Raw genomic sequence first — 13,328 nt, 5'->3', positions numbered from 1 at the left:
TCACTCACTCACTCACTCACTCAATCACTCACTCACTCATTCACTCTCACTCACTCTCACTCTCTCACTCACTTGCTCACTAAGTCAGTCTCTCTCTCTCTCTCTCTTTTTCTTTTTATATATATTTTTTTCCGTCTTCTTCTTCTTCTTCTTCTTCTTCTTCTTCAGACCCTGTCATAGCACTAATGCCTTTCCAATACCACCAGCAGATGGAGACACTCCATTGCAACATTGGTTGTGAGCAGCAGTTTCTAAAAACAAATGCCTCATGGCGGATTTCCCATCCATCAATGGATGGTAAATTTTGTTTTTATCATTCACTGACCACAGAAACCAATGCATGGTCAAGCAACAGCAATGACACACCCTTGTGTATAGGCATGAGACCCTCATGTCATTTAACAGGATTCAGCACCACCCACAAGACAGCTACCTGTCATGTCATGTCAAACCTGCACAGGTGTGCTAGATTATTATTATTTAGTTTTATTTTATTTTTTTACACCAATCAGTGTGCAAACATGGTCATTAAAACGCTAAATGAATAGACGTTCATAAACCAGTCAGTGCAACTCATCATTTTGGTCTCCAATTCTCAAACTCAAATTCTCACCCACGGAGGATTAAATGAGAATCTTTCTTGTTTAACACTGGAATGGGGTGGTGCACTGTTCACTACCCGAAGATACTGCCACATCGGGTCAATGCATAGGGCGACAGAAGCAAGCTTCCAAATCAGCTCCCTTTCTCAAAAATCCATTTAATTTATGGTCCCCAGATAGGGAACGTATGTATCAGTATGTGCTCACAAGTCACCCAAGTGCAAGTATTCACACAAAAAAAAACGTGCCTCAGGATGCGATCTGTCGCAAGATCCTTTCTTTTTTTACACTTGATCTAAGCCAAAAGGCCTAGAGGGGATAACCGGGAAAGGGGTGGACCCAACCATGTCCCCTTCATGAGCACTCACATTACTCATAGGAATGGAAGGAAGGCTGGCAGCCAACCAGCCTCCCATACACTTTCTGGGTGGGTGGCAGTCAGCCACCCATACATACATACAGCACAGGCTAAACCCACATCATCACTTAAAAAAAGGACAGGCGACCATTGCACTCTGATGGAGCATTTAGCAATGCAATCCATAGCCTGGCTTTTGCCTGAACCCCCATCACTCCTCCTCTTGCATATAAGACAATATTTCAGATCTGCATATGAAAACAACACGCCTACCTTTGTTGCACATAGCTGCCTGCCTGTCTCTAGTTACCCCACTGGCTGTAGCTGCGTCCCTTCCGACATGGAATAACACCAACTGTAACGATAAACTGAAAATTAACAGTATAAACCTGCATCATTTTGGACTCTGGTATTTGCTGAATCCGGGTGACCTGACAATCGATGGTGGTGCCGCTGGTGATTCTGGCCTTCTTGGAATCTGTTGGGCCTATGTGTTAGCTCACACATCACTTGGGTATCCATGGTAACTACCACAACATGGTCATCTGCAGTTTACATCTAGCCCGTGGCATTGAATGGCATTTTAAAAGTGCTAAGGGTCCTGGTGCAATAATCCTCCCATGAGGATCAGCCTCAACGGCTTTGTAGATTGCACTCATGTCAGCAACTCCATATACATTTTTTTTTCTTCATGCTTCTTTCTTCATCCTTTTTTCTTTCTGTCATTCAGACTTTCATTCATTCGATCTCTCTCACTCACTTGCTTTAACTCATTTGTTCTCACTCACTCACTCACTCAATCACTCACTCACTCATTCACTCTCACTCACTCTCACTCTCTCACTCACTCGCTCACTAAGTCAGTCTCTCTCTCTCTCTCTCTTTTTCTTTTTATATATATTTTTTTCCGTCTTCTTCTTCTTCTTCTTCTTCTTCTTCAGACCCTGTCATAGCACTAATGCCTTTCCAATACCACCAGCAGATGGAGACACTCCATTGCAACATTGGTTGTGAGCAGCAGTTTCTAAAAACAAATGCCTCATGGCGGATTTCCCATCCATCAATGGATGGTAAATTTTGTTTTTATCATTCACTGACCACAGAAACCAATGCATGGTCAAGCAACAGCAATGACACACCCTTGTGTATAGGCATGAGACCCTCATGTCATTTAACAGGATTCAGCACCACCCACAAGACAGCTACCTGTCATGTCATGTCAAACCTGCACAGGTGTGCTAGATTATTATTATTTAGTTTTATTTTATTTTTTTACACCAATCAGTGTGCAAACATGGTCATTAAAACGCTAAATGAATAGACGTTCATAAACCAGTCAGTGCAACTCATCATTTTGGTCTCCAATTCTCAAACTCAAATTCTCACCCACGGAGGATTAAATGAGAATCTTTCTTGTTTAACACTGGAATGGGGTGGTGCACTGTTCACTACCCGAAGATACTGCCACATCGGGTCAATGCATAGGGCGACAGAAGCAAGCTTCCAAATCAGCTCCCTTTCTCAAAAATCCATTTAATTTATGGTCCCCAGATAGGGAACGTATGTATCAGTATGTGCTCACAAGTCACCCAAGTGCAAGTATTCACACAAAAAAAAACGTGCCTCAGGATGCGATCTGTCGCAAGATCCTTTCTTTTTTTACACTTGATCTAAGCCAAAAGGCCTAGAGGGGATAACCGGGAAAGGGGTGGACCCAACCATGTCCCCTTCATGAGCACTCACATTACTCATAGGAATGGAAGGAAGGCTGGCAGCCAACCAGCCTCCCATACACTTTCTGGGTGGGTGGCAGTCAGCCACCCATACATACATACAGCACAGGCTAAACCCACATCATCACTTAAAAAAAGGACAGGCGACCATTGCACTCTGATGGAGCATTTAGCAATGCAATCCATAGCCTGGCTTTTGCCTGAACCCCCATCACTCCTCCTCTTGCATATAAGACAATATTTCAGATCTGCATATGAAAACAACACGCCTACCTTTGTTGCACATAGCTGCCTGCCTGTCTCTAGTTACCCCACTGGCTGTAGCTGCGTCCCTTCCGACATGGAATAACACCAACTGTAACGATAAACTGAAAATTAACAGTATAAACCTGCATCATTTTGGACTCTGGTATTTGCTGAATCCGGGTGACCTGACAATCGATGGTGGTGCCGCTGGTGATTCTGGCCTTCTTGGAATCTGTTGGGCCTATGTGTTAGCTCACACATCACTTGGGTATCCATGGTAACTACCACAACATGGTCATCTGCAGTTTACATCTAGCCCGTGGCATTGAATGGCATTTTAAAAGTGCTAAGGGTCCTGGTGCAATAATCCTCCCATGAGGATCAGCCTCAACGGCTTTGTAGATTGCACTCATGTCAGCAACTCCATATACATTTTTTTTTCTTCATGCTTCTTTCTTCATCCTTTTTTCTTTCTGTCATTCAGACTTTCATTCATTCGATCTCTCTCACTCACTTGCTTTAACTCATTTGTTCTCACTCACTCACTCACTCACTCAATCACTCACTCACTCATTCACTCTCACTCACTCTCACTCTCTCACTCACTCGCTCACTAAGTCAGTCTCTCTCTCTCTCTCTCTTTTTCTTTTTATATATATTTTTTTCCGTCTTCTTCTTCTTCTTCTTCTTCTTCTTCAGACCCTGTCATAGCACTAATGCCTTTCCAATACCACCAGCAGATGGAGACACTCCATTGCAACATTGGTTGTGAGCAGCAGTTTCTAAAAACAAATGCCTCATGGCGGATTTCCCATCCATCAATGGATGGTAAATTTTGTTTTTATCATTCACTGACCACAGAAACCAATGCATGGTCAAGCAACAGCAATGACACACCCTTGTGTATAGGCATGAGACCCTCATGTCATTTAACAGGATTCAGCACCACCCACAAGACAGCTACCTGTCATGTCATGTCAAACCTGCACAGGTGTGCTAGATTATTATTATTTAGTTTTATTTTATTTTTTTACACCAATCAGTGTGCAAACATGGTCATTAAAACGCTAAATGAATAGACGTTCATAAACCAGTCAGTGCAACTCATCATTTTGGTCTCCAATTCTCAAACTCAAATTCTCACCCACGGAGGATTAAATGAGAATCTTTCTTGTTTAACACTGGAATGGGGTGGTGCACTGTTCACTACCCGAAGATACTGCCACATCGGGTCAATGCATAGGGCGACAGAAGCAAGCTTCCAAATCAGCTCCCTTTCTCAAAAATCCATTTAATTTATGGTCCCCAGATAGGGAACGTATGTATCAGTATGTGCTCACAAGTCACCCAAGTGCAAGTATTCACACAAAAAAAAACGTGCCTCAGGATGCGATCTGTCGCAAGATCCTTTCTTTTTTTACACTTGATCTAAGCCAAAAGGCCTAGAGGGGATAACCGGGAAAGGGGTGGACCCAACCATGTCCCCTTCATGAGCACTCACATTACTCATAGGAATGGAAGGAAGGCTGGCAGCCAACCAGCCTCCCATACACTTTCTGGGTGGGTGGCAGTCAGCCACCCATACATACATACAGCACAGGCTAAACCCACATCATCACTTAAAAAAAGGACAGGCGACCATTGCACTCTGATGGAGCATTTAGCAATGCAATCCATAGCCTGGCTTTTGCCTGAACCCCCATCACTCCTCCTCTTGCATATAAGACAATATTTCAGATCTGCATATGAAAACAACACGCCTACCTTTGTTGCACATAGCTGCCTGCCTGTCTCTAGTTACCCCACTGGCTGTAGCTGCGTCCCTTCCGACATGGAATAACACCAACTGTAACGATAAACTGAAAATTAACAGTATAAACCTGCATCATTTTGGACTCTGGTATTTGCTGAATCCGGGTGACCTGACAATCGATGGTGGTGCCGCTGGTGATTCTGGCCTTCTTGGAATCTGTTGGGCCTATGTGTTAGCTCACACATCACTTGGGTATCCATGGTAACTACCACAACATGGTCATCTGCAGTTTACATCTAGCCCGTGGCATTGAATGGCATTTTAAAAGTGCTAAGGGTCCTGGTGCAATAATCCTCCCATGAGGATCAGCCTCAACGGCTTTGTAGATTGCACTCATGTCAGCAACTCCATATACATTTTTTTTTCTTCATGCTTCTTTCTTCATCCTTTTTTCTTTCTGTCATTCAGACTTTCATTCATTCGATCTCTCTCACTCACTTGCTTTAACTCATTTGTTCTCACTCACTCACTCACTCACTCAATCACTCACTCACTCATTCACTCTCACTCACTCTCACTCTCTCACTCACTCGCTCACTAAGTCAGTCTCTCTCTCTCTCTCTCTTTTTCTTTTTATATATATTTTTTTCCGTCTTCTTCTTCTTCTTCTTCTTCTTCTTCAGACCCTGTCATAGCACTAATGCCTTTCCAATACCACCAGCAGATGGAGACACTCCATTGCAACATTGGTTGTGAGCAGCAGTTTCTAAAAACAAATGCCTCATGGCGGATTTCCCATCCATCAATGGATGGTAAATTTTGTTTTTATCATTCACTGACCACAGAAACCAATGCATGGTCAAGCAACAGCAATGACACACCCTTGTGTATAGGCATGAGACCCTCATGTCATTTAACAGGATTCAGCACCACCCACAAGACAGCTACCTGTCATGTCATGTCAAACCTGCACAGGTGTGCTAGATTATTATTATTTAGTTTTATTTTATTTTTTTACACCAATCAGTGTGCAAACATGGTCATTAAAACGCTAAATGAATAGACGTTCATAAACCAGTCAGTGCAACTCATCATTTTGGTCTCCAATTCTCAAACTCAAATTCTCACCCACGGAGGATTAAATGAGAATCTTTCTTGTTTAACACTGGAATGGGGTGGTGCACTGTTCACTACCCGAAGATACTGCCACATCGGGTCAATGCATAGGGCGACAGAAGCAAGCTTCCAAATCAGCTCCCTTTCTCAAAAATCCATTTAATTTATGGTCCCCAGATAGGGAACGTATGTATCAGTATGTGCTCACAAGTCACCCAAGTGCAAGTATTCACACAAAAAAAAATGTGCCTCAGGATGCGATCTGTCGCAAGATCCTTTCTTTTTTTACACTTGATCTAAGCCAAAAGGCCTAGAGGGGATAACCGGGAAAGGGGTGGACCCAACCATGTCCCCTTCATGAGCACTCACATTACTCATAGGAATGGAAGGAAGGCTGGCAGCCAACCAGCCTCCCATACACTTTCTGGGTGGGTGGCAGTCAGCCACCCATACATACATACAGCACAGGCTAAACCCACATCATCACTTAAAAAAAGGACAGGCGACCATTGCACTCTGATGGAGCATTTAGCAATGCAATCCATAGCCTGGCTTTTGCCTGAACCCCCATCACTCCTCCTCTTGCATATAAGACAATATTTCAGATCTGCATATGAAAACAACACGCCTACCTTTGTTGCACATAGCTGCCTGCCTGTCTCTAGTTACCCCACTGGCTGTAGCTGCGTCCCTTCCGACATGGAATAACACCAACTGTAACGATAAACTGAAAATTAACAGTATAAACCTGCATCATTTTGGACTCTGGTATTTGCTGAATCCGGGTGACCTGACAATCGATGGTGGTGCCGCTGGTGATTCTGGCCTTCTTGGAATCTGTTGGGCCTATGTGTTAGCTCACACATCACTTGGGTATCCATGGTAACTACCACAACATGGTCATCTGCAGTTTACATCTAGCCCGTGGCATTGAATGGCATTTTAAAAGTGCTAAGGGTCCTGGTGCAATAATCCTCCCATGAGGATCAGCCTCAACGGCTTTGTAGATTGCACTCATGTCAGCAACTCCATATACATTTTTTTTTCTTCATGCTTCTTTCTTCATCCTTTTTTCTTTCTGTCATTCAGACTTTCATTCATTCGATCTCTCTCACTCACTTGCTTTAACTCATTTGTTCTCACTCACTCACTCACTCACTCAATCACTCACTCACTCATTCACTCTCACTCACTCGCTCACTAAGTCAGTCTCTCTCTCTCTCTCTCTTTTTCTTTTTATATATATTTTTTTTCCGTCTTCTTCTTCTTCTTCTTCTTCTTCTTCAGACCCTGTCATAGCACTAATGCCTTTCCAATACCACCAGCAGATGGAGACACTCCATTGCAACATTGGTTGTGAGCAGCAGTTTCTAAAAACAAATGCCTCATGGCGGATTTCCCATCCATCAATGGATGGTAAATTTTGTTTTTATCATTCACTGACCACAGAAACCAATGCATGGTCAAGCAACAGCAATGACACACCCTTGTGTATAGGCATGAGACCCTCATGTCATTTAACAGGATTCAGCACCACCCACAAGACAGCTACCTGTCATGTCATGTCAAACCTGCACAGGTGTGCTAGATTATTATTATTTAGTTTTATTTTATTTTTTTACACCAATCAGTGTGCAAACATGGTCATTAAAACGCTAAATGAATAGACGTTCATAAACCAGTCAGTGCAACTCATCATTTTGGTCTCCAATTCTCAAACTCAAATTCTCACCCACGGAGGATTAAATGAGAATCTTTCTTGTTTAACACTGGAATGGGGTGGTGCACTGTTCACTACCCGAAGATACTGCCACATCGGGTCAATGCATAGGGCGACAGAAGCAAGCTTCCAAATCAGCTCCCTTTCTCAAAAATCCATTTAATTTATGGTCCCCAGATAGGGAACGTATGTATCAGTATGTGCTCACAAGTCACCCAAGTGCAAGTATTCACACAAAAAAAAACGTGCCTCAGGATGCGATCTGTCGCAAGATCCTTTCTTTTTTTACACTTGATCTAAGCCAAAAGGCCTAGAGGGGATAACCGGGAAAGGGGTGGACCCAACCATGTCCCCTTCATGAGCACTCACATTACTCATAGGAATGGAAGGAAGGCTGGCAGCCAACCAGCCTCCCATACACTTTCTGGGTGGGTGGCAGTCAGCCACCCATACATACATACAGCACAGGCTAAACCCACATCATCACTTAAAAAAAGGACAGGCGACCATTGCACTCTGATGGAGCATTTAGCAATGCAATCCATAGCCTGGCTTTTGCCTGAACCCCCATCACTCCTCCTCTTGCATATAAGACAATATTTCAGATCTGCATATGAAAACAACACGCCTACCTTTGTTGCACATAGCTGCCTGCCTGTCTCTAGTTACCCCACTGGCTGTAGCTGCGTCCCTTCCGACATGGAATAACACCAACTGTAACGATAAACTGAAAATTAACAGTATAAACCTGCATCATTTTGGACTCTGGTATTTGCTGAATCCGGGTGACCTGACAATCGATGGTGGTGCCACTGGTGATTCTGGCCTTCTTGGAATCTGTTGGGCCTATGTGTTAGCTCACACATCACTTGGGTATCCATGGTAACTACCACAACATGGTCATCTGCAGTTTACATCTAGCCCGTGGCATTGAATGGCATTTTAAAAGTGCTAAGGGTCCTGGTGCAATAATCCTCCCATGAGGATCAGCCTCAACGGCTTTGTAGATTGCACTCATGTCAGCAACTCCATATACATTTTTTTTTCTTCATGCTTCTTTCTTCATCCTTTTTTCTTTCTGTCATTCAGACTTTCATTCATTCGATCTCTCTCACTCACTTGCTTTAACTCATTTGTTCTCACTCACTCACTCACTCACTCAATCACTCACTCACTCATTCACTCTCACTCACTCTCACTCTCTCACTCACTCGCTCACTAAGTCAGTCTCTCTCTCTCTCTCTCTTTTTCTTTTTATATATATTTTTTTCCGTCTTCTTCTTCTTCTTCTTCTTCTTCTTCTTCTTCTTCTTCAGACCCTGTCATAGCACTAATGCCTTTCCAATACCACCAGCAGATGGAGACACTCCATTGCAACATTGGTTGTGAGCAGCAGTTTCTAAAAACAAATGCCTCATGGCGGATTTCCCATCCATCAATGGATGGTAAATTTTGTTTTTATCATTCACTGACCACAGAAACCAATGCATGGTCAAGCAACAGCAATGACACACCCTTGTGTATAGGCATGAGACCCTCATGTCATTTAACAGGATTCAGCACCACCCACAAGACAGCTACCTGTCATGTCATGTCAAACCTGCACAGGTGTGCTAGATTATTATTATTTAGTTTTATTTTATTTTTTTACACCAATCAGTGTGCAAACATGGTCATTAAAACGCTAAATGAATAGACGTTCATAAACCAGTCAGTGCAACTCATCATTTTGGTCTCCAATTCTCAAACTCAAATTCTCACCCACGGAGGATTAAATGAGAATCTTTCTTGTTTAACACTGGAATGGGGTGGTGCACTGTTCACTACCCGAAGATACTGCCACATCGGGTCAATGCATAGGGCGACAGAAGCAAGCTTCCAAATCAGCTCCCTTTCTCAAAAATCCATTTAATTTATGGTCCCCAGATAGGGAACGTATGTATCAGTATGTGCTCACAAGTCACCCAAGTGCAAGTATTCACACAAAAAAAAACGTGCCTCAGGATGCGATCTGTCGCAAGATCCTTTCTTTTTTTACACTTGATCTAAGCCAAAAGGCCTAGAGGGGATAACCGGGAAAGGGGTGGACCCAACCATGTCCCCTTCATGAGCACTCACATTACTCATAGGAATGGAAGGAAGGCTGGCAGCCAACCAGCCTCCCATACACTTTCTGGGTGGGTGGCAGTCAGCCACCCATACATACATACAGCACAGGCTAAACCCACATCATCACTTAAAAAAAGGACAGGCGACCATTGCACTCTGATGGAGCATTTAGCAATGCAATCCATAGCCTGGCTTTTGCCTGAACCCCCATCACTCCTCCTCTTGCATATAAGACAATATTTCAGATCTGCATATGAAAACAACACGCCTACCTTTGTTGCACATAGCTGCCTGCCTGTCTCTAGTTACCCCACTGGCTGTAGCTGCGTCCCTTCCGACATGGAATAACACCAACTGTAACGATAAACTGAAAATTAACAGTATAAACCTGCATCATTTTGGACTCTGGTATTTGCTGAATCCGGGTGACCTGACAATCGATGGTGGTGCCGCTGGTGATTCTGGCCTTCTTGGAATCTGTTGGGCCTATGTGTTAGCTCACACATCACTTGGGTATCCATGGTAACTACCACAACATGGTCATCTGCAGTTTACATCTAGCCCGTGGCATTGAATGGCATTTTAAAAGTGCTAAGGGTCCTGGTGCAATAATCCTCCCATGAGGATCAGCCTCAACGGCTTTGTAGATTGCACTCATGTCAGCAACTCCATATACATTTTTTTTTCTTCATGCTTCTTTCTTCATCCTTTTTTCTTTCTGTCATTCAGACTTTCATTCATTCGATCTCTCTCACTCACTTGCTTTAACTCATTTGTTCTCACTCACTCACTCACTCACTCAATCACTCACTCACTCATTCACTCTCACTCACTCTCACTCTCTCACTCACTCGCTCACTAAGTCAGTCTCTCTCTCTCTCTCTCTTTTTCTTTTTATATATATTTTTTTCCGTCTTCTTCTTCTTCTTCTTCTTCTTCTTCTTCAGACCCTGTCATAGCACTAATGCCTTTCCAATACCACCAGCAGATGGAGACACTCCATTGCAACATTGGTTGTGAGCAGCAGTTTCTAAAAACAAATGCCTCATGGCGGATTTCCCATCCATCAATGGATGGTAAATTTTGTTTTTATCATTCACTGACCACAGAAACCAATGCATGGTCAAGCAACAGCAATGACACACCCTTGTGTATAGGCATGAGACCCTCATGTCATTTAACAGGATTCAGCACCACCCACAAGACAGCTACCTGTCATGTCATGTCAAACCTGCACAGGTGTGCTAGATTATTATTATTTAGTTTTATTTTATTTTTTTACACCAATCAGTGTGCAAACATGGTCATTAAAACGCTAAATGAATAGACGTTCATAAACCAGTCAGTGCAACTCATCATTTTGGTCTCCAATTCTCAAACTCAAATTCTCACCCACGGAGGATTAAATGAGAATCTTTCTTGTTTAACACTGGAATGGGGTGGTGCACTGTTCACTACCCGAAGATACTGCCACATCGGGTCAATGCATAGGGCGACAGAAGCAAGCTTCCAAATCAGCTCCCTTTCTCAAAAATCCATTTAATTTATGGTCCCCAGATAGGGAACGTATGTATCAGTATGTGCTCACAAGTCACCCAAGTGCAAGTATTCACACAAAAAAAAACGTGCCTCAGGATGCGATCTGTCGCAAGATCCTTTCTTTTTTTACACTTGATCTAAGCCAAAAGGCCTAGAGGGGATAACCGGGAAAGGGGTGGACCCAACCATGTCCCCTTCATGAGCACTCACATTACTCATAGGAATGGAAGGAAGGCTGGCAGCCAACCAGCCTCCCATACACTTTCTGGGTGGGTGGCAGTCAGCCACCCATACATACATACAGCACAGGCTAAACCCACATCATCACTTAAAAAAAGGACAGGCGACCATTGCACTCTGATGGAGCATTTAGCAATGCAATCCATAGCCTGGCTTTTGCCTGAACCCCCATCACTCCTCCTCTTGCATATAAGACAATATTTCAGATCTGCATATGAAAACAACACGCCTACCTTTGTTGCACATAGCTGCCTGCCTGTCTCTAGTTACCCCACTGGCTGTAGCTGCGTCCCTTCCGACATGGAATAACACCAACTGTAACGATAAACTGAAAATTAACAGTATAAACCTGCATCATTTTGGACTCTGGTATTTGCTGAATCCGGGTGACCTGACAATCGATGGTGGTGCCGCTGGTGATTCTGGCCTTCTTGGAATCTGTTGGGCCTATGTGTTAGCTCACACATCACTTGGGTATCCATGGTAACTACCACAACATGGTCATCTGCAGTTTACATCTAGCCCGTGGCATTGAATGGCATTTTAAAAGTGCTAAGGGTCCTGGTGCAATAATCCTCCCATGAGGATCAGCCTCAACGGCTTTGTAGATTGCACTCATGTCAGCAACTCCATATACATTTTTTTTTCTTCATGCTTCTTTCTTCATCCTTTTTTCTTTCTGTCATTCAGACTTTCATTCATTCGATCTCTCTCTCACTCACTTGCTTTAACTCATTTGTTCTCACTCACTCACTCACTCACTCAATCACTCACTCACTCATTCACTCTCACTCACTCTCACTCTCTCACTCACTCGCTCACTAAGTCAGTCTCTCTCTCTCTCTCTCTTTTTCTTTTTATATATATTTTTTTCCGTCTTCTTCTTCTTCTTCTCTCTTCTTCTTCTTCAGACCCTGTCATAGCACTAATGCCTTTCCAATACCACCAGCAGATGGAGACACTCCATTGCAACATTGGTTGTGAGCAGCAGTTTCTAAAAACAAATGCCTCATGGCGGATTTCCCATCCATCAATGGATGGTAAATTTTGTTTTTATCATTCACTGACCACAGAAACCAATGCATGGTCAAGCAACAGCAATGACACACCCTTGTGTATAGGCATGAGACCCTCATGTCATTTAACAGGATTCAGCACCACCCACAAGACAGCTACCTGTCATGTCATGTCAAACCTGCACAGGTGTGCTAGATTATTATTATTTAGTTTTATTTTATTTTTTTACACCAATCAGTGTGCAAACATGGTCATTAAAACGCTAAATGAATAGACGTTCATAAACCAGTCAGTGCAACTCATCATTTTGGTCTCCAATTCTCAAACTCAAATTCTCACCCACGGAGGATTAAATGAGAATCTTTCTTGTTTAACACTGGAATGGGGTGGTGCACTGTTCACTACCCGAAGATACTGCCACATCGGGTCAATGCATAGGGCGACAGAAGCAAGCTTCCAAATCAGCTCCCTTTCTCAAAAATCCATTTAATTTATGGTCCCCAGATAGGGAACGTATGTATCAGTATGTGCTCACAAGTCACCCAAGTGCAAGTATTCACACAAAAAAAAACGTGCCTCAGGATGCGATCTGTCGCAAGATCCTTTCTTTTTTTACACTTGATCTAAGCCAAAAGGCCTAGAGGGGATAACCGGGAAAGGGGTGGACCCAACCATGTCCCCTTCATGAGCACTCACATTACTCATAGGAATGGAAGGAAGGCTGGCAGCCAACCAGCCTCCCATACACTTTCTGGGTGGGTGGCAGTCAGCCACCCATACATACATACAGCACAGGCTAAACCCACATCATCACTTAAAAAAAGGACAGGCGACCATTGCACTCTGATGGAGCATTTAGCAATGCAATCCATAGCCTGGCTTTTGCCTGAACCCC

General features: G+C 43.4%; 8 pseudogenes; all 8 read right to left on the bottom strand.

Annotated features, from left to right (window-relative positions):
- Nucleotides 1–658: 658 nt before the first annotated feature.
- LOC130305633 (U2 spliceosomal RNA) lies at nt 659–922 on the bottom strand (annotated as a pseudogene).
- A 1,469-nt stretch (nt 923–2,391) lies between these two features.
- LOC130305632 (U2 spliceosomal RNA) lies at nt 2,392–2,655 on the bottom strand (annotated as a pseudogene).
- A 1,473-nt stretch (nt 2,656–4,128) lies between these two features.
- On the bottom strand, nt 4,129–4,392 carry LOC130305631 (U2 spliceosomal RNA; annotated as a pseudogene).
- A 1,473-nt stretch (nt 4,393–5,865) lies between these two features.
- LOC130305650 (U2 spliceosomal RNA) lies at nt 5,866–6,129 on the bottom strand (annotated as a pseudogene).
- A 1,456-nt stretch (nt 6,130–7,585) lies between these two features.
- LOC130305630 (U2 spliceosomal RNA) lies at nt 7,586–7,849 on the bottom strand (annotated as a pseudogene).
- Nucleotides 7,850–9,334: 1,485 nt separating this feature from the next.
- Nucleotides 9,335–9,598, bottom strand: LOC130305626 (U2 spliceosomal RNA; annotated as a pseudogene).
- A 1,476-nt stretch (nt 9,599–11,074) lies between these two features.
- LOC130305674 (U2 spliceosomal RNA) lies at nt 11,075–11,338 on the bottom strand (annotated as a pseudogene).
- A 1,479-nt stretch (nt 11,339–12,817) lies between these two features.
- On the bottom strand, nt 12,818–13,081 carry LOC130305661 (U2 spliceosomal RNA; annotated as a pseudogene).
- Nucleotides 13,082–13,328: the final 247 nt, after the last annotated feature.

This window comes from Hyla sarda, unplaced genomic scaffold, assembly GCF_029499605.1.
Source record: "Hyla sarda isolate aHylSar1 unplaced genomic scaffold, aHylSar1.hap1 scaffold_1328, whole genome shotgun sequence".
NCBI lineage: Eukaryota > Metazoa > Chordata > Amphibia > Anura > Hylidae > Hyla > Hyla sarda.
The sequence above is the reverse complement of the archived record's forward strand: the minus strand, read 5'-3'. Positions and strand labels throughout refer to the sequence as shown.